The 21474-nt window shown below is 38.3% G+C and overlaps 1 protein-coding gene across 7 annotated transcripts in view; it reads right to left on the bottom strand.

The window, feature by feature from the left end:
* The window catches only part of LOC124171645 (microtubule-associated serine/threonine-protein kinase 3), an 831728-nt gene that overhangs the window by 728456 nt on the left and 81798 nt on the right, over positions 1 to 21474 (bottom strand). For all 7 annotated transcript variants that reach the window (XM_046550857.1, XM_046550862.1, XM_046550859.1 and 4 more), the window contains exon 2: positions 1400 to 1487. The gene's annotated coding sequence lies outside the window, so the exon portion shown is untranslated. The remainder of the gene's footprint in view (positions 1 to 1399; positions 1488 to 21474) is intronic.

Genomic DNA, 21474 nt, shown 5'->3' with positions numbered 1-21474 from the left:
TATAACCAATGTACATGTGTATGCACTTGCACTAGCTACTTATGATATAAATTTAGACATAGCCACAAACCAAATGAAAAATGCAAAGGTCACTTTAGTTAATAAGGAAATTAAAAATATTTTCAATTCTTATCCATTGTTATGACTGAAATGTTAATAATCACCATTTTAAATCAGCATATGTCTTTTCGAACGAAGAATAATATTTAAAGCTGACTGCTAATTTTCGGGTTCTCCAGCCGCGTCTATCGTTTATGGTTGGCAACAGTTTCGAAAGCCATAGTCATCGTGAACAACGCCGCGAAAACCTACGCACGAATATTTAAAGCTTAAAGTGCATTAGAAACATTCTACCTCTAATAACAAACCTTTGTCCCAAAGAGGCTTGGTTTTTTAGCAAAATATCTGTATAATTCTATATGAACCTCAAGATAAATACCCGAGGCCGTTTTATGAAAAAAAAATATTGTACGTTAGATGAGAATTTAATTTTTTTGCATTTTTTTCAATATGCCTTGAGTTATAAAATTCCCTACCTGTATTTCTCCATGATGCTATCCTGAAGTCATCATTTTTCGCATATTAAAAATTTTAGAATGTGCGTAACATACTTAGGTAATGAGTAAATCAATGACTAAATACCCTTTCCCACTATTGTTATACTCAAATGTTAACAATTCCTATCTTAGTATCCCAAAAAACTTTTGTGAAAACTCGAAATTGGACATTAAAATAAGCTTTAAAAAATACATTTTTCTGTCGCGCGGGGTTCCGGCTCCCCTGCTAGGTCTTCATACGCAAGTAGACTCGTATCACATGTCCATGGATGTGATAACTGTTCCAGACCGTGATGATGCGACATAAATCATCAGTTATAAACTATGAATGACACCAGCATTTGTTATTAATATTAGTAACAATACGCATTAAACGGGCGTTATGAGAGAGCTAAACTAAATATTTACATTTGGAAAACCAGCTAGCATGACTTAATTTCCTAGTTTACACATCCTAAATGTTTATACACGATATAATATATTGTCATTAAATATGAGATATTATTTAAATAAATTTCAATTTTAGTTAATGGGGATGATGGGAAACCTTAGCTATCGGTCTCCTATGTTCCAAATACCAATCCGAGCACTCGACGTGAGGGCGTCGGTTGGAATGCCGTTTAAACTGTCCTTACCAAAACAAATGCCACGCGGTGGAATCCAGAAGTCATTGAGACATCTGGAAATCAACGTCGCAGAAGACTAAGAGTCAAATTACCCACAGCAAGTTGAATCAGTTCCACATAGTGGTTAATGGATCTAGAGTAGAGATCAGGTATTCAGGCAATAAAAACTGAAAATAAAAAGTAATGCGATTTCAACAAAAAGTTTCCTTTACTCACCATTGCATATTTCCCTTGGCTTCCTGATGGCTTTTGCTCATTTATTTGCCAAATGATGAAGAATGATTAGTTTCTTGCCTGGCTGAATCTGGAAATAAAAAAATTGAGCGCATCACTGGCTACTCAAGGGGGAATATGTTCTGCAATATATTATATTCCATTTAAGGAAATTGAATCAGAGAATGTAAAAAATATGCAATTCATACACTCTTATTATATATATAAATTAAGTGACTGCTTTATACATAGTTGAGTTTTCTATCCTCTTACTTGAATTGCATAATCTTTTCTACAGTTAGCAAGACATCTTTTCGCTATGTTTCCTCAAAAACATAAAGATATAGAATGCTTAAATAGATGAAGGAGATGGTTTTCTGATTTTACACCCAATGTCAGCACAAGTATTAGTTAAGAGTGCATTTGGGTAAAAAGGATGAAAAAGTAGGATGAAAAGCAATACGAATTTAAAATTGCTCATAACTAAGAATATAAAAGAACACATAATGAGCATTACCTACTCCATAAAATATGGCAGTAATGTAACCAATAAGAAATCGGCAGCAACAATAAGAAATCTGGTAAATATTAGCAGGGCTATTAAATCATATTTTCTATTATTTGAGTCTTTTATGCATGCATGATAAAGTTTTGAGATGCCTAAAGATTTTATGAGGTTATGAAAAGGGAGGGGGCGTAAGATGTAATACTCTTAGGGACAAAAACGGAGCACTAATGATTGAAAATGCAGACAAAGGGAATATATAGAAGGAATATCTGTAAGATTAGTACAATGGAAACAGCTTAAGGACGAATGCTATCGAAAACGAGAGGGAAGTGGATGCCGATGACATGTGAGCCCCAATTTTAAGATCAGAATTTGATGCGGCTGTAAGATACCTTTGGATAAATAAAACATCAGAAATTGATAATATTCCCGCAGAGCTGATTAAAAATATAGGAAAAAAACGTTGAACCAGCTGTACAAAATCATAATTGAAAAATATTCCACAGGTGAGATACCAAAGGTCTTCCAGAGGAACATTGTAATCCGAATGCAAAAAAGGAAAAGAGCGGAGAACTGCGAAGATTTTAGGACCATAAGCTTGACTACTCATCCGTCGAAGATACTGATAAGGGTGGTCTATAGAAGAATAGAACGAAGAGCAGAAGAGTATTTGGATGTGGACACATTTGGATTCAGAAAAAGGAAATGCACATGGGAAGCAATATAGGCCCTTTGGCTGCTCATAGAAAAGAGAATGGATAAGAATAAGCAAACATTCGTTAGGTTCGTGGACTTAGAGAAGGCATTGGACAATCTGGATTGGAACTCCTAAAAGGAATTGTAGTTATTTATAATGACAGAAGAATCATCCACAGTTTATACAAAAACCAAGTAGCAGTGATAAAATCAGGGCTCAGCTGTGAAGAAGCAAGAATAGGGTGGTTTCCTATTATTTTTTTATTGCCTAAATCGAAATATTATTAATCCTGGAGTACGTATTTCACGCTTTTAGATTTTTAAATGACGATATCTATTTTTCGCTATTAAATGAAAAGTGAAAATTTTCAAGCGTGCGAAAATGCGACGGCTAAGTATGAATGCTGGGAAAACCCCGTGTGACGTCGTTCTGGTTCCTGCTGCCGCCGGGTGAGGTGACCTTGGGGCGAGGCTTGAGCGCTGATACAATGCAGGCTGCTAGCAGGTAACGCTTGGTTTAAATAAGGATTATTTATACCTTATCAAACGAGGAAAACTTTCCGACCATGGCCAGTTTTAATAGGTGATTATTAAGAGATGCTTCCCTGTACTCTGTGCCTCATGCATGCATTGGTAATCTCACACGATGTATAACTCCTATCTACTCGTATAGAAACTAGGTCCCTGTGACGTCACGTGGAGTGACATCACATGGGCGCCTATGTGGCCTTTTTCAAATGCGGTTAAAATTGACCATTGCCATTCGTCTAAACTGGGATTTCTAAAACCAAATAATTTGTATATTATGAATACACTGATAGTGGGTAACGAATCGCAATCAATGCCTTTAGTCTTCATCGATGAAGGAAACTACCTAATTAGAAAAGGAGTGAGACTATGCTGTGAGACCGGTAATTTTCAACGTTTACACCGTGAAAGCCATTAATTAAATCAAAGAAAATGCCTCGTGAGTGAATATCCCTGGAGAAAAAAATAGCATGTTAAGATTTGCTGAAAAGTAGCCGTCATAGCAGAAACAGAGGAAGGTTTGAAAAATATTCTAGTTACTATGGGTGGGGTAATGGGTAAATATCAACTGAAGAAAAACACAAAGGAAAACAAAATATTAGTATATAGCAGAAGAGAAAAAGTCAACATTGATATTAAAAGAGGGAAGCAAACACTGGTAGAGGTAGATGTTCTGTTATTTGGGAAGCAGGATTACTAGCGACGGGAGAAGCAAGAAGGAAATTATCAGCAGATTAGGCCAAGTGAAGAGAGCATTCCATCAAAAGAGAGACCTGCTTACAGGGGGGAAACTTAAATATGGAAGTTAGGAAAAAATTTATAAGAACCTGCATTTGGAATGTACGAAATTTAGGCATGGAAAATGAAAAGCAAGGATAGAGGCCTTCGAAATGTAGTGTTACAGAAGAATGATGCGGATCAAATGGATCGACCGAGTAAGTAATAAGGAAGTCCTAAGAAGAGTGGGAGGGGAGTCTCGTGAAAACATTAATAAGAAAACGGAACAACCTTTTCCGCCATACCTTTAGACATGATGGCCTGATGAAGACAATCGTCGAGGGACAACTGGAAGGCAAGAACGGAAAAGGAAGACCTCGAACGAAATATATGGAACAGGTGAACGAGGATGTGAAAGAGAAGACATACCTACGCAAGTGTGAAAAAATTAGCTGCGAGGAGAATTGGAGTGGATAGGAGAGAATAGGAGAAGTGGAGAGCTACGTTAAACCAATCTTAGGTCTGATGACCAGTGATGATGATGATGATGATGATGAAAAGGGAAGGGGGAGAAAAAGTCATGAGTTCTCAAGTCTATAGTATTCAAATTTTACTGAGGTTAACATTAGAAATTTATTCACACGGTTTGTTAGCTGACCATTAGGTATCGGATGGGAGCTGATGAATATACCACAATGGCTATCTAATGAGCTTGAGCAGCCAATAACTGCTAAAAATGTGTTACAAATCCCACAGATAATTACAATAACAAAATAATTCACTGCGACTGTAAATTTGGCCTTAAGTCTCTCAGGATAGCTGCTTCGTTTATTTATCAGCTCAATGTTCCCCCGCTAATTTTTCCAGTAGTAATGAATGGTAGGTGACAGATTCTTCATTCATTTTTGTTGTTATATTCCAAAATTTTTGATTCTTTAGCTAACGTGTCTTTCGATTGCATTTCCCCTTCTGACTCGCTCTAGTACTATGGCATTCCATTAGATGAAACAACATGAAACCCCGATAGACCAAATACTTGGTAGGGTTTCCTTGTGTAACGCAAAAATATTGTGAAGCAGCGATAATCCTACAAAGATAAATTCACGTATATGAAATCATGCAAGTGTTTAGAATATCATATCTGGATTAAAATTTGAAAAAAAAACAATTCATTGCATTAGTAAATACTCCTTTTTTCAAAGATGACGTTAGCATTCACACCGTATTTCGGCTGCATAAAAGTTTACTAAGAAACATTAAGCGTTCATAATCTTTCGATTTCTGTCATGTATATTGTGTCGTATACATCATTTGCGCGGTAACTATGGCTTACATCCAGGTCTGAATCTCAATACTTTTAGCCGTTTACGCCAAGATTCACGGAATTCGATATCAGCATATCAGTAAATATTCTTCATATTAGCCTTATAATTTCCCATTCCAAAATTTCCTAGTCTTCACCTTTTAATGTCTTTTTCCTGCACTTTTCCGTACGGCTCGCGGCATTCCAGCGTATAGGTATGATCTGCTTTAATTGTGGACTCAACAGCGCGAGCAGAACAAAATGAGATGAAAATATTCGAAATAGATATAGGCGGGTCCATCACATCGACACAAAAAAATATACGGCCATGCAGGCTTAAGTTCACCAGCGATCATTATTCTCCATCATTAGGTCTACGTCCTTACCAGAACAAGGGTAATCTCATAATAAATAATATAATTATTTAAATACTATCGGCGATTTTCCAAGGATAGAATAATCACATGAATAATTATAATGCATTTATTTATCTTCATGCCATGTGGTATTATCACGTGAAGGTAATACAACATGCAATGAAACCGATCGTGAGCTTTAACTACGAGTGGAAAATAGCCAGTTAATTTTAATTTGTTCTTATGTAAAAATTCCAGTAGATTAATGCTAAAAAGGCTCGATACTGGTATTTATCCTCAACTAAACACGCGTGGAATAATTATTAAATATTTTACAATGCAAATAACAATATGAATAAACTATATCGTATATTTTTCAACCATATTTTCAAAAAATATCATTTTCAACGCTACCCCGAAAGCCCTCTCTAAGTTATTTGGAAAGGATTTAACGAAACCGCACAATGCTATAAAATTTACTACTTAAAGTACTACCTCAAAAAGTAAAGCATATATATTACCTACTGTAAAGACTGTATTTAGCTTTGATTTGATTTTCGGGTTCAGGCCAAAGGTTAAAGAATACTTTAATCATCTGAAAGCTTTAGAAGTAAAACCCACACGTGTTTTATCGAGGAAAATATAGCATGACCTGTTTACCACTGACTGATAAGCGAGACTACGATCTTGATGTCGCTATTATTTTAAATTAATCACCCAATATCAACATGCAAGCTCACCCCTGAAGGAAATTGGAAGAGGTTTTATATAATAAAAAGTAAAAAAAGCTTTGTAATTCCATACAAATATTTTATTCACGACCTAGGTTTTGACGTGGCACGTCATCGTTTGGTAGATGCACACATGACAGAGAATAAGCAGTCACGCACAAAATCATTTCAGAAATCTCAAACACAGGACGGTGTGAGGAGAGGGGCAAGGGGTGGCATTCCCAGGGGCGGAGTTTAGCCAAAGAGAAGTGGGGAATGAGTGGAAGAGCATGGAGAGGATTTGGGATTTCCGTACGTACTTAAGGAGACAAATCGTAGGGTTTTTGAGATTAAAAAAATAGTTTTGTGAAACTCTTTATTCTCTGCCTTCTGTGCATCTTTGCCAATTTATTAAATTTCTACTTCAAGAGCGTATTCACCGATCCTTTTAAGATCTCAACCGAGACAGGTGACAACCTCTGCATACGAAAGATGCCGCCTATTGACATTAGTGCGCACGGAATAGAAAATATATTGAAATCGCTATTATGTTATAAGTCCAAATAAATCACCTGGTCCAGACGAAATCCCTTCTCGCGTGCATAGAGAACTAGCCTCAGGAATTGCCCCCTTCTCGCAGTTAATGTTCAGTAAATACATCGAGGAACACGAAGGTCCTAATGACTTGAAAATTGCTAATGTAACGCCTATATTCAAAAGTGGAGACAAGGAACAGCCATCTAATTACAGACCAATATCTTTAACGCCCATCTCATGCAAAATGCTTGAACACATTGTAGTCAGCTCCGTAATGAAACACCTAGACGGGCAAAACTTGTTAATGAGAATGTTATTTTTGCCCACGATATTTTAGTCTCCGGAGAGGACACCATTTCAGTAGAAGCGATTTTTCTTGATTTCAAAAAAGCACACCTGATAAAGAACCCCACGGAACGTTAATATTAAAACTGAAATCGAGGTATCGGGAGTTTCGCCGCGAATACAACGACGAATCTCACGCATTTCTGTTTCGATAAGAATGCAGAGGCGGATTATGGAGGGGGAACAAAGGGCGAAGGTGGCTGCACCCCAATAATTTATGGAAAAATTGAAAAGAGCATTATCTTCACCGTAACCTTCCCATGAACGTTTTTATTTCACCTGTTAAATAAAAAATGCTGAAAATAATAGATTACGGTCTGAAAGCCATTTCTCTACGCGTATCAGACTTCTCGTGCATTCTCGCTGCGAGGTATTGCATGCCACCGTGGAAAGTAGCGAGAATCGGCCTTAATCCGCCCATGGAAGAACGGAAACATTTTTCCACTAGTAAGAAAATGGGTAAAGAATTTTCTCTCGATGGGAGTGGAAAGCAAAAGCTTGAAGAGGTGAAAGAGGAAGCCGAATAACCAACGAAGGACGAAGCAAGAAAAAATAGCAATATATCTCAGGCGAAGAGGGATTTCTACAAAAAGAAGAATTCTTCGTCAAAACTTTCGCGGGTACTCGTCAGCGTTTTTTGACCGATCTGACTGTTTCACCGATGTAGTTCTTCCCACAGGTCTGGCAAGGAATTCGGTAGACCCCTTCCACTTGTAGTAGAGTTCCATCCTTGACGGTTTTTAAGAGGTGTTTTATCTGCACATAAGGAGAGATCAACACCTTGATTCACCGCTCCTACACGATAAGTGAACAGAACAACTTTGCCAAAGAGAGGCGGAAGCCAGAGGCCATTCTACGAGGAAGTGGCATTCGACGTCAGAGTTATCTCTTACACATTTAATTGCGATCAAATGTTCAAGAGATAACATTTAATTGTCATCAAAAAGAACGAGGACAAAAACAACACCGCGGAAGCCGCGAACTCCTCTACCAATGACCCCAGCGACATGAAGAAAGCCTTCCTGTCATACACAAAGGGGTCGACTGACAAAATAGGAAATATCCTACGAAAATTCCAGTTAAGGACAATCCTCTCTCCTCACGTTCTTACTTGTTGCCAAAGTAAAAGGTTTTGAACAGAGACTCTTGAGAGAAGCCATAGAAATTTCTGAAGAGGAGAAGAATAATTTCAACAGGAACACCGGCCTTAAAATTAGCCGTACTTGGCAACCCGAAATCAGTAAAAACAATCAACAACCTACTCCTCCAACCTCCCGTTCCCCTCCACCACCACCTGACACTATTCCTATATATATGTGTTTAAATTCTCACCTCTTCAGAATCCCTTGAGAAAGCGACCAGCATCGGTCGGGAAACGTTGGAGCCACCCAAAAATTGACGCGGCGACATAACCCAAAAGTTTTTAATCAACATGAAAAAGAAGAGTCTTCTCACAGTTGAGATTACAAGCATAGAAGTATCCATCACATATTACATATGGAGAATTTCTCTCTATTGAAGCGAGGCTTGGACGTTGACAGAAACAGAGAAGTCAAGAGTGGAAGCATTCGAAATATGGTGCTACCGCAGAATGACGAAGAAAAAATGGATCGATCGAGTAACTAATCAGGAAGTACCAAGAAAAGTAGGAAAAAATAGAAGTATTCTAAAAACCTTACGGAGAAGACGAGCCAACGTAGCCACATTATGAGGCATGATGGCCTGATGAAAACTATCATAAGGGACAAGTGGAAGGGAAGAAGGGCAAGGGATGGCTTCGAATGAGTTACATAGGACAGGTTATAAAGGAAGTATAAGGTAAGAAATATGAAAAGGTTAGCGGATGGGAGAAAGGAATGGAGAGCTGCCTCAAACCAATCTTAGGATTTTTTACTAATTATCATTATGGATTAAGTGACAATTAATGAGGGCCCCAATGGGGGCCTTTGAAGGATACAACACACCGGGGCCTAGACCCATTAATTCAATTGATACGCCCAGTCACCCAGGGAGGGGTTGGAATGGGAAGGATAAAGGAAGGAGGCGTCGCCGCGATAGGATCCCTCTAGGGTAGGGATAGGAATTGAAGGGCGGGGTAGGGTAACACACTCGCCGCTATGAGAGCGACCAGGGGCCTGATTCTGGTTCTTTCTGGCTATAGCATCGCGATTTGTCGAAAAGATTGGCGAACGGTGACTGAATTCGTATTCTCATTTTCATTCGCTAGCTATTTCGCCAGAAAAGCTTCGCTTCGTCCCTCTGGCGACGAAAAAGTTATTTTCGTTCTGTCTGGCGAGTTCTACGTTCTACTATGCAAATAGATTTTAAGTTAAGTAAAATAGAATATTCTTATTTTGGATGGGCTCTTGATGTTGCACTGTGGTGGAATGATGCGAATTCCGCTAGCGACGACAGTGGAGTCGCTCTAGCGACTTGGAGACAGAATTGATAAGAGAACGACTCGTGATTTAATTACAGCTATACACCATTATTATGTTATATTTTTGATCCCAATTAGTTTAATTGTTATTCAAATTCTTGGCATACAACCTGTGTGTTTTTTTACTCATCTGCCTGTTGAGCACACCGTACATTAATTGGAGTAGTGATGAAGGGGATAGCATGGCTATCTACCAACTTTAAGGTTATAAGGTCGATTCTTGCCATAATCACCTTTTTTCTCTCCACATCGAGAAAAAGGTTCTCATACTATGCTTTTCATTTTCAGAGGCAAGTCACTTGAAGTTGTCAAAGTATTTTCTATGTGCTTACAGGAAAATGTCTCATCAGTGGTTCATCTCTTATATTGACTCACTGCATTTCACTATTAGGCTTTACATTTATATCCGGCAGAGTTCTAGGCAGCAAAGGATGTGTAGTACGCTGTTATGCCGCCTTTGGTATTCATCCAACATCAGCAAATTATGTTAATATGAGAATATTAGACTGTATTCGTCGTCACAGTATTTCGTCACAGTATTACGTCACAGTATTTCGCCAATAGAACGACGTTACCCGAAATGACGCGATAGGTGGGGAGAAAAGAACGAGAATAATCGCGGAGAAAATGTTCACTTCGCTTCGAGTTGCCGTGGCGAAGCGAAGACCCAGGTGAAAAAATAACGAGAATCACCGCCCAGGGCCCACTACTAGCGAAACCATACTTTACAATGCCAAGGATTTTGGAAGATCTTACTATAAATGAGTAAAATCCAAAGAAATATTTTATCCGCGAATTGCCAAATCTTGTTCCTCCCCTCCCGTCTCTCACGCCACCAGTGTTTCTTCTGCTATTATCAAATGTAATTCCGTGGATGACTTTCTTAATGTGAAATCAATTTTAAATTCATTAAATGTGCCTTATACCACTAACCAACTCGCTGCTAACCGCCGTAGAGAATTTGCGCTTTGGGGCTTATTACCTTCAATTTCCGACAGTGAAATTCTTTCCGATCTTCAATCGCAAGGCTTTCCAATTCTTTCTGTTCGCCGTATTAAGTCAACTCGTCCTTCTCCTGCTCAAAAATCTAATGGTATTAATTCTGTCCCGCCTTACCCAACCGGTGTTTGTCATATCACTTCCGATCCTTCCATAGATGCCCCTTTTATGAACTTAAAATTTGTTGCTGGCTTATCCATCGAAATTACCGTTTTCAAGAAACCTGCCGTCCCAGTCCAATGCCACCGTTGTCAGGGCATTGGACATACAAAAAATCACTGCAATTTACCGCCAAAATGTGTTCGCTGCGGGGAAGAACATCTTAATACAGAATGTAAAAAATCATCTGATTTACCGGCAAAATGTGCTCTCTGCGGTGGTTCCCATCCAGCTAATTACCGTGGGTGCATTAAGCACAAGGAGGCTAAAGCAGCAATAATCGCTCGTCGTGCCGCAGTTCAATCATCTTCCGTAAACCAACCTTCTGCTCCCCCTCCCTCTCTTCCTAGATCCTATGCTACCGCTGCAAATTCCGCTTACCAATCATCATTTCCTTCCATTTCCGAAAATAGTAATTCTCCCCCGAACCACTCCACTCCGTCAAACGAAAACCAAGAACTCTTTTCCTGGTTTTCAAATATCTATTCCAAGTTAAATTCACTAAATTCAATCAACAAAAAAAAGCGTTCCTCCTCCATCAATTGTTATTACTCCAATCCCCTTAAATAATTTCTAGGTAGGAGTCCAGGCTGTTGGCATTTAAAACACACTCTTAAATTCAACAAATTACGCTGCCTATGAAATTTCTCGTCTATGAGTCTTTCGTATGTCTTTCATTCTTCAAATCAAATCATTATTTTGCTATTTATTTTAATGTTCATGTTTGTATCTTTGAAAGATAATTCAAAATTATCTAGTTTACTGCAAATAAAATAAAAAATTAAAAAGGAGAATGCACATTTAAAAAAATCAAAAGATCATTGGACAAATTTGTCCTACTGTGCAAGAAAAAAAATAATAACTAAAATCTCATTAACCTAAAGAATTAGTAAAAGAAATATCTGTTAAATTTCCTATTTTCACGCAAACAATATTTTTACACAGTCACTTTTGTACAAATGCGTCATTTTTAAATTGCTCATGTCATAAGGCTGGTTGTGGTGAGATTGACTCACCGGTACAGCCCTTTTAGACGCGCCTTCGGCGCGGCCAACTGATGATGAGCAGATCAAATCTTTTGGGAGGATTAAGTGAGAGTGGGGTTTCATGTGCATAAGAGGGTCGCGTGGGTCACCATAGTGGCACACAGTCTCTGGGTTAATATACCTTTTTACCACAGCCGCCGTGAAGGTGGAGGTTAAAGGAAGTTGAAGGAAGTAAGGGAATAGGAAGGGAGAGTGAAGATGAGTGACTTAAAAAGAATTAGAAGATATCATGATCTTGCTTACAAAAAATTAGTTCCATGGCTCTCCGGGAATTTATTTTTAAGAATTGCTCTTCTTAGAACAAGCAGCTCACCGCCGCATAAAAATGTATCAATCGAGCCGAATTCATCCTACGTCGTCTAATTTTTAATTGTAGCTATTTTTTCTGACATTTATATTATTTTTCATTGTAAGATACCTAAATTTTGCTATTTGGGAATTAGCATTACTAGTGATGGAAGACGCAAGAGAAGAAATTATCAACAGGATAGTACAGGTGGAGAGAGCAGTCCACCAAAAGAAAAATCTACCTACAGAGGGAAATTTAGTCATAAAAGTAGGGAAACAATTCATCAGAGGTTACATTTTGATTATGTTTCTTTGCGGAAGTGAGGTACGGACAATGACGGAGTGGACAAATAAAAATTAGAGTCCATCGAAATGTTGTGCTACAGAAAAATGATAGAGATAAAATAGATCGATGGAGTTAGCAATGAGGGACTTATAAGGATAGCAGGAGAGAAAAGAGGCCTCACAAAAAACTTGAAAAGAAGACGGAACAACCTTATACGCCATATATTTTGGCATAATAGCCTGATGAGGACAATCGTCGAGAGACCAGTAGTTGGCAAGAACGGGAAAGGAAGACCTCGAACAAAATATATATGGAACAAGTAAAGAAGTATGTGAAAGGGAAGACATACGTAGGTGTGAACAGAATAGCTGATAGGAGAATTGAGTGGAGAGCTACGTCAAACCAATCTTAAGATTATTCACCAGTGATGATCACGATACCTTATTATATACTTTAAGGCTAAAGAGAGTAAAATAGGATAAAAACACTGGAACTACAGCAGAGTCCGTAAGTAAATTTCACGGAAATTCAAAATCGAGCTGACCTCTCCCTAATGTTTACGTTAGTTTACTTTTTGCGATCAATGTTTCAATGGCGCCGTTGACAGTGGGTCACGTAAGTGCTCCCAAAAGAAAATGGGCTCATTTCTTTTGTATATAAATACGGAGAAAGACAATCATGCCGTCATCGCACGGTAACGTCTCTCGAAAATGATATCTTTTCAGAAAAAAAAGAACTACCCTATCAGAAGAGAGGTCTTTTCTTCTTCTCGAAATATGACGGGAACTATTGGGAGAGCACAACCTTTTCATCCTCCGAATTATTGATGGATCTTTTAGGATGAAATAAAATTACAATATTGCCAGTGGTAAGAGCGCAATTTTCAATTTAAATAATTAATAAACTTCAAAGGCGGAATACTATAGTTTCGAAGTAGAAAGGAACCCTTTTTCACAACCAAGGCTTGTGATATGAGAGAAAGAAAGTTCAGGACGAAAAAAAGTTTTATTTCGTGGCGTGAGCGCTATGGTGACTCACAAGCGCATAAATCCAAGATATTATGCTCTGCGTGCGGGTAAGAATTGAGATAAAAAAGTATGATGAAGTTGTCGGCGTGGCATATTGATTTCCCTTTGTGCCCCTGTGGCTGCATTGCTTGCAAGAAGCAATGGAAGCTTGATGGAAGCTTAGGAATATGTAGGGTATGAAAGAGTAGGTGTGTCCATTTTAACCAGCGAATTACGGACTATTTACATGTCCTTGCGTACATCAAATCATTGAGGAGGAATGCAATTTTTTTACATTTTCAAGTCAATAATGTATCATATTAGACGACATTGATACTATATTGCCGGGGAAAAGAAAACTTAAGTCAATTGTTAGCTAATGACCATTCAATAAATTCAATGAACGAGTTTAGAAAGGTAGGTGATTTACATCGTATGCTTGGTTCAATTTTATGACCCATTCAAGAAAAAATTGCAGGCATAGTTGATGAGTAAAATTTCTTTGTGTTGGGGAATAGCGGTGATTAAAATTCAAAAGCAATGAATTGGACTATAGCCAAACCCTGGTTCACCGAATTCAAGGGAGATAGTTGGCTCCGATTTCCAATACACTGGAGGCGAGATCTTTTTTCGACAAACGAATTACAATCGATTGCGGTAGGCTGCAGTTCTGGACTTTATATTTAATTAAATCGATAGCGACCGGCGAGCGAGTAATAATTAATTGAGCAGATTGCTCAATGAAATGCCGCCGCGATTTTTTTGTTTCCTCAAACACTTCTCCAACCTTTTGATTCCGCCATCTTTTTACCGAGAAACATGAGCAAGTGTTATAGGTGACCCTTATTTGATCGAATTATTTTCATTGTTAACCGTTATGTGATTAGGAAAAAGCTACCAACAGCTACGGTTATTTGTGCAAAACAGAAAGGCAGGAGGGTAAGAGAGAAACCCGGCGTCGGCATTAGCCTGATTTTAATGATAGGCACCGAGGGACCACGGCTTAACGTCCTAACCGACGGATGGAGTGCTGAACTTGATGTACCCTCCACAAGACTTCCTTCCTCCACGGGAATCTGGCAATCTCTGATGATTCTCCGCCACCGCCGGGATATTACCCCGGACCTACAGGGCAGTACACTAACCCTCTAGCCACCCCATCAATCTTATTAGCCGGTTATAATCGGTTGAGGACAGTAATCGTGGATATTCTAATACATTTTTTCATTAGAACGAAGGTTTCGAGGCGCAGCAGCGCCCTGGTTGGAATTTCTGTTGATCTTCGCCGGTGTGTGTCCGTGCAAGCTGTCTTAAGAGACAGATTCGCCGGCTCTCCTTTCATCAACACTATTGCCTTTCAAGCCGACATACTCAGACGAATACCCGCAAAGATGAGGAGAAGTTCATGCACTCATTCCATAGTCCGTCATTTCTTTCACAATACTAGCGTAGATAGCGTAAATATACATGATCATTTGAGAATATTTCGGTCGATATCTATGGAAAAAATTGGCTCAGTTAGACGTTAAGAAAAAGTATAATTTCATATACTGGTTTAATTTTTTCCTCCATTTATTAAAGCTATGTGGACAGAAATCACGCAAAAAAATTCGAAATTTATCTAGCCACTATCGGAGAAAAACTGCGATTAAGCCTTGGCTCGTGGAATACTTTTATGACAATGGACTGAAAAAGAGTGAAAGGTATTTAAATCAGTACAATACTTGTTAGAGTTACAATGCATTTACTTCTTCAAGATGACATGGTCATTTTAATGCTTGGTCTAATTTTAACGCTCTCACTGACTTCCACCTAATGTCGGATAATGTGTTCTTCGGTAAACCACCAAGTGAGCCCCGAGGATTTATTGCCAACTTGCGTGACTTTATGAGTAGTCATAACTGGTACATGCAACTGCCTTCTAACGATAGTATTATAGCTTTCCATAAATCACGCACGCTTACAAGCTAACAGTTGTGCATGAGTATAAATTACTTACCTGTGGGAGAAATATTTGCTTTCCTTAACATCTTCAGGTAAAATTACTATTTAAATACATCACGCCACACTATTCTACAACCAGACAACACCTGTTGTCAAAGTAATCTTTTACCAGATTATGGGCGTAGGGTAATGTATTTTAATCCCCTATGATAATTTTGTAAAATCAAATAATTCTCTAAATTCTATATAAATAATCCACTTCTTTGGATTAGAATAAAAGCAAATTATAATTATAGATAAATATGCTATTCCAACCTTTCAGATGAAGATCACTACAAGAACCCACTCCAAGTTAAAGACTATATTTTAAATTAAATTTAATTATTTATGCTCTAAATTTAAATTTATTTTATTATCTCTGCAATTTATAAGAAAAATTTCACTCTATTCCATTTTGACTCCGTGGAGTTTTAGTAAAATCTAATCGCAGGTTATCGAACCATATCTTTCATAATAATGACCTCAGATTATTCAGCAAAATTCTGAAATAATTCCCAAAAGCTGCTGCGGCTGGCAAAAAACAAAAGGTAATTAATAAATCACCTTGACCATTTGAAAAATAATTGGAATCGAAGAAGTGAATAAAGTTGAGGGCATATGATATACATTTTCAGTATAGTACAAGAAATATATCGTAATAAAAAGTATGCGTTCATTAAAAAAAGTAAAAAAACATGGTAACAGAAAGAGCTTTTCCTATAAATTTCATGTTATTAATGCAAGGGTAATAAGAAGGACTTTTACACGTCCTGATGCATGTGTATTATTACATTTGCATGCATGCGCTATTAATTCAATCACTATGTGTTCATTCTCCCTCTAAAAAAAACCTAACAGCCATACCCACTAAACCTTCTTTGGATTGTGGAGAATGAACTACCATATCAAAGATTTGCTACTTCCTATTGAGAATTTACTGGATTTTTGGTTTTTATTTTACAAGAAAATGTAAAGGATAGATTTTTGTTCATTTCACTAAAAATGATCCTCTATTGACGTCACTGGAAGGCCTTTTGGGATCTATCTATAAATAAAATCGCGCTACGGGGGTATATGATTCACGAAATCTTCCTTGAGGTGGTGTAGTTATTTCCTTAATATGATAAAATCCCTAGAAAAGAATATTAAAAAATCTGCTAGAGACGAAATAATTTGCAAGCATAACATTAATTACAGTTTAATGAATACAAAATACATATTTAAAATTCAATGAATTCCATAATCTTGATGGCAGAGGTTGTCTGAAATGTATTTATTTAATATTGCAAAATTTGCGGCAATAACTCACCTATAGTTTACACTAATTAATGTTTATTTTACCAAACATTTCAGTTACAATGGAGACGACCTATACAGCTGTATAATTTGCGAGGATTGAGGCTGTGTTCTTGGTAGATAGTGAGAATCGCTCCCATTTGTCGGATAAAAGAACTAGAACTTCTGCGATAGCTATACTCCTCGAACATTTCAGGTCAAGTGTCGCTCCTCCATTCTCTTTGTCTCGTGTTTTTTTAAACGCGGTTTCGCTCTCAAGGGTGAGGTCGTCTTTCTGAAGGCCCTGTGGCATTCCATTTTGTTCCCCTCATGAATATCCACCCTGAAACCCTTTACACTCGTGAATGCTTAACACAGGCGTTTACGGGCCTATGTGGGTTAAAATGTTTGCAACGTCTATCCCAGAAACGCTTGCAGGAGGAAAAAAAGTGCCACAAAAATACAATGCATACAATCGGCATATCTTTTATTAATTATTTTTTATCACCTGTGGAGATAAATGAGGATCTCACTCCTATAATGACAATGCTAGTTGACAAGATTTTATAATTATTTTTGGGAAAGAAATTATCAACTAGATTCACTTGTCCACTGTAAATCAATATTGAAGTTCAGCATTCAACTTGTAATTAAAGTTTGCAGTTTGAACTGGGCGAAATTTAACTTAGAACTCTATCTTTATGGTGCTCTATTGTACGGTTCTTCAATCAATACAGCATTTTTTCCGTTTGTTCATATTTCTATCAATCACCGTGTTTTGCAGTTTACGTTCACTGTGCAGTGATTCAAAACTTCTGGACATAAAATAGAAATATTAAAGAAAGTAGAATGAATGGAAACTAAGCAAATCCACTGGACTGGACTACAAAAGCCGTTTGTTTCATAAACGATACGGTTGTGGTGGATGCCGTAGATTTCTTCCCTTCATCCCATATCTTATCAAGTAAATGACAGTGTAGAGGATTGGTATAGGGATTTGCTGGGTAGAATACTCGGCTGCCTGTAAGCAGGCCATACACAGACCAAAGTCAGAGCATCCTGTTAAGTGCCACAAAGTGTGATTACCAGGCTTTTAAGACGATTTTGAGACGCAAGAGATGTCAATCGAGGTCAGTACCAGGTCAACCTAGAGTAACCACCCCACAGCAGGACCAATATCTGCCCTAAACCCAGTGGCGGCTTGCCCATAAGGACTTTCGGACGCCGCCCCTCACTAAGATTTGAAAAAAGGAAAAAAATAAATACCCAATCAATTGTAGTTATGCATCTAATTGACCAAAGTGTTTTTTTTCAATCGCATACATCGCAAATGTAGGAAAAACACGCAAAAGAGCGCAGGAAGTTCGCATTTGTAGCTGGTGAGAACGTCCCAATCCATCGCCATGCAGTTATATGAAGAGAGGTAGAGGTGGGGGCTGCTGGTGCTATGACGCAACTAGGCTTGTGCCTCATGGAAGTCTTGGGACGCCGTCCGAGCATGCGCAGAGCGACGTATCTAGTGAGATAACATCGCCGCTACGGCTGGCGGCATGATAATCTGGCGTCTACTTGGTGCTGCAGTGTTGCAGAATACCTCGTTTTGGTTTAAATTTTATCATTATAAATATTTAATTTTATTATTTTAAATTAAACTAATTTAATACACAGATAGCCTTAAAAACTCACTAAAACACAAAATATTCAAACATTTTGACCCCCCGGTTAAGTGTGCCCCCCCGAGCATTTGACTCACGAGCCGCCACTGCCCAAACCGTCCAACGAAATTGGAGTGCACCTGCAAGGCAATAGGGTGGTTTCCTATTATTTTTTTATTACCTAAATCGAAAGATTATTACTCCTTGAGCACGCATTTCACGCTCTTAGATTTTCGAATGACGATATCTCTTCTTCGCGATTAAACGAATAGTGAAAATTTTCAAGCGCGCGAAAACGCGACGGCTAAGTAGGAATGCTGGGAAAAGTCCGTGTGACGTATTTCTGGTTCCCACTGTCGCCGAGTGAGGTAACCTTGCGACGAGGCTTTGAGCGCTGATACAACGCAGGCTGCTAGCAGGTAGCAGAGTACCCTGCTATTTGGTAGCGCATGGCTTAAATAAGGATTATTATTATCCTATCAGACGAAGGAAACTCTCCGACCATGGGCAGTTATAATAGGTGATTATTGAGAGATGTTTCCCTGAGCTCTGTGCCTCATGTATGCATTGGTAATCTCAGACGATGTAAAACTCCCTTCTAATCGTATAGAAACTAGATTCCTGTGACGTCACGTGGAGTGGAATCGCATGGGCGTAATCTGGCCGTTTTAAAATTAGGTTAAAATTGACCATTGCCATTCGTCTAAACTGGGATTTCTAAAACGAAATAATGTGTATACTATGAATACACTTATGGCGGGTAAGGAATTGCAATCAATGCCTTTCGTTTTCCTTGATGGAGGAAACTAGCCTATTGTCGGCGGTGCTTGCAGCCACCCAAGGGATAGCCTTTTCCTAGCAAATTGTGTACTGGAGGTTCAGAACAGCATGCCTATTTGCCAGATTTCAGCGGAGTGCGTCGCGATCACTCCAGGACAGAGATGGGCCTGTTTACTGTGGAGCCGTCAACGTCGAAACTGGACGACGAATGTATGGAGGCATGTGCTCCTCACAGATGATCCCCCTTCAGTTTGCAGAAGGATTTTTGACGAAAATAATCTGGAGAGGACCAGGTATCCGATAAAATCTCAGGAACATTGTAGAACGCCACCAATAGGAACGACGGTGGTGTCATAGTGTGGGGCGACATCACGTTGAATGACCGTAAAGACGTGCACATCTTCATGGGCGATTCGAGGAACACTGTTAAAGCACAGAGATACAGGAATAAAGTACTGAGACCACATGTTTGACTCGTCAGAGGCGCGGTTGGTCCAGACTTCCTCCGACCGTACCGCGCTGCTCTGGTGGATGAATTTCTGACTGGGGAAGACATTCATCGGACGGAATGGCCAGCGAGGTCTGTGGATCTGATTCTAAAAGAAAATGCCTATGCCTAGGTGAATCGCATCTCGTCAGCCTCCATCAAAGACCCTCCAACTCTTACGCATAACCGTTTTGGAGGAATGGGATCGACTGACAAGAGCTTTCGGACCATCTGCTGGAGAGTATCCCATGTCGCTGAGAAGCATGAGTGAACATTAGAAGTAACCATACACTCAATAAACAGCATATTTTATAGTGGAAGACATTTCGAAGTTTTGTTAGCTGTTTTTAAAGGTTTACCTTAGCTGTCAGAACCTTCCTGATACTGCTTTTTTCTGGAAAAATTAGGTGATGTATGGTGTGTGATTTATCTTCCGCTTGTTCAGCAATCAGTCTGACATTACAATCAGGCGGTATGGTCTTGTTTAGTGATTATGCTTGACTTTTGCACACTAGTGTAGAAAATCATTTACATAAGACAATGAATTGTGCTGCTCCTGCTTACTTCCAGATAAATGTGTTTATATTACATTTTGTATTTCTTCGATGGATGTAAGAAAAAATAGACTTTTTACTATTTCATAACTATGACAACTAATCCACTCATAAATCTCAGCTTAATCTAACTTTTTAGATGCTGTTAAAAGTTATAGAGGCTGATGTAGTGGTAGGAACTGAAAGTTGGTGGTCGAGTAAAATAACAGATGCCGGCATATTTCTAAATTCTTACTCAGTATTTAGAAAAGATCGGAAGAGAAGGGTAGAAGGAGAAGTGATTATAGCTCTAAAAGAAAACGTTGTAAGTAGAGCTGAGATTAATCCAGGTAACGACAAAGGAAGTGCATGTTATTCTATTCAATACGCATCAAAAAATATTATTATATGCAGGTATTACAGGCCACCTGACTTATATATAAATACGGTTATCCAGCTAAAGAGATAGGCAAAGCATTTCATAAATAAATAAAATGAATGTAATATTTTAATAAGTGGTGATTTTTTAACGTACCTTGGGTAGATTGGAAGTATCATAGCTTTAAAAACGGGAAGGATAAGGAATTATGCGAAACACTGCTCCATAGTTTGACGTCAAACTATTTGCACCAAATGGTAACAACACCGACAAAAGGGAATAACATTCTAGATTTCTTAGATACTCCTTAGATCTTCCTTAATATTTCAGCCTTAAATGGCAATATTTATCATAAATCCATGAGAGCTAGTCTTAAAATAAATTACGATAAAAATAAAGTCAGTTGGGGAAAAGCTTATTTTAACCATTAGGCATATTTCAATGGCTTATAATAATAACAATAATAATCTATTTACTCCTACATTTTCTTTTTACATCTTAATAAAAAAAACAAGGCGAAAATTATCAAATTTTGATGAAAATTTTGAAGATTTTTAGCGAAAACCATAGCGTTGAAGACATTTGGAATTCTTTTCGTAGTTTCATTCAGCTAGGAGTAGATAATACAATACCTAGTAAAGAGAATTGAATGAATGCGGAACGTAGGCAGCAGAATGGTGCTGTCCGTATATGTCTGAAGCAACAAAGAATCAAGCATTCAGAAATGAAGAGCGCTAGGGAGGACCTCCCCGAAGATGAACGTAGGAAACTATATAAGAAATATAGGAGAGCAAAATGGACAGCAAAAAGCGGTCTTACGAAGAGCATTAATGGAATTAAAGAGTAAAACTAAAGGTGAAAGTTTAGATGAAAATCTGAAAGAATTTCGATCTTATGTGAGGGAGGGAGGTAGTACATCTAGGGCAAGGTCGATCAAAACGGCATTGAAGAAAGAGCTAGTGACAAATAAGTACAAGCAAATATCCTTAAATCCTTCTTTCGAAGCGTATTCACCACCTGTCCCCAGAAAAACTCCTCTATCCTTGCTAGACTGTGTAAAA

This window comes from Ischnura elegans, chromosome X (genome assembly GCF_921293095.1).
Source record: "Ischnura elegans chromosome X, ioIscEleg1.1, whole genome shotgun sequence".
In the NCBI taxonomy this organism is placed as follows: Eukaryota; Metazoa; Arthropoda; class Insecta; order Odonata; family Coenagrionidae; genus Ischnura; species Ischnura elegans.
The sequence above is the reverse complement of the archived record's forward strand: the minus strand, read 5'-3'. Positions and strand labels throughout refer to the sequence as shown.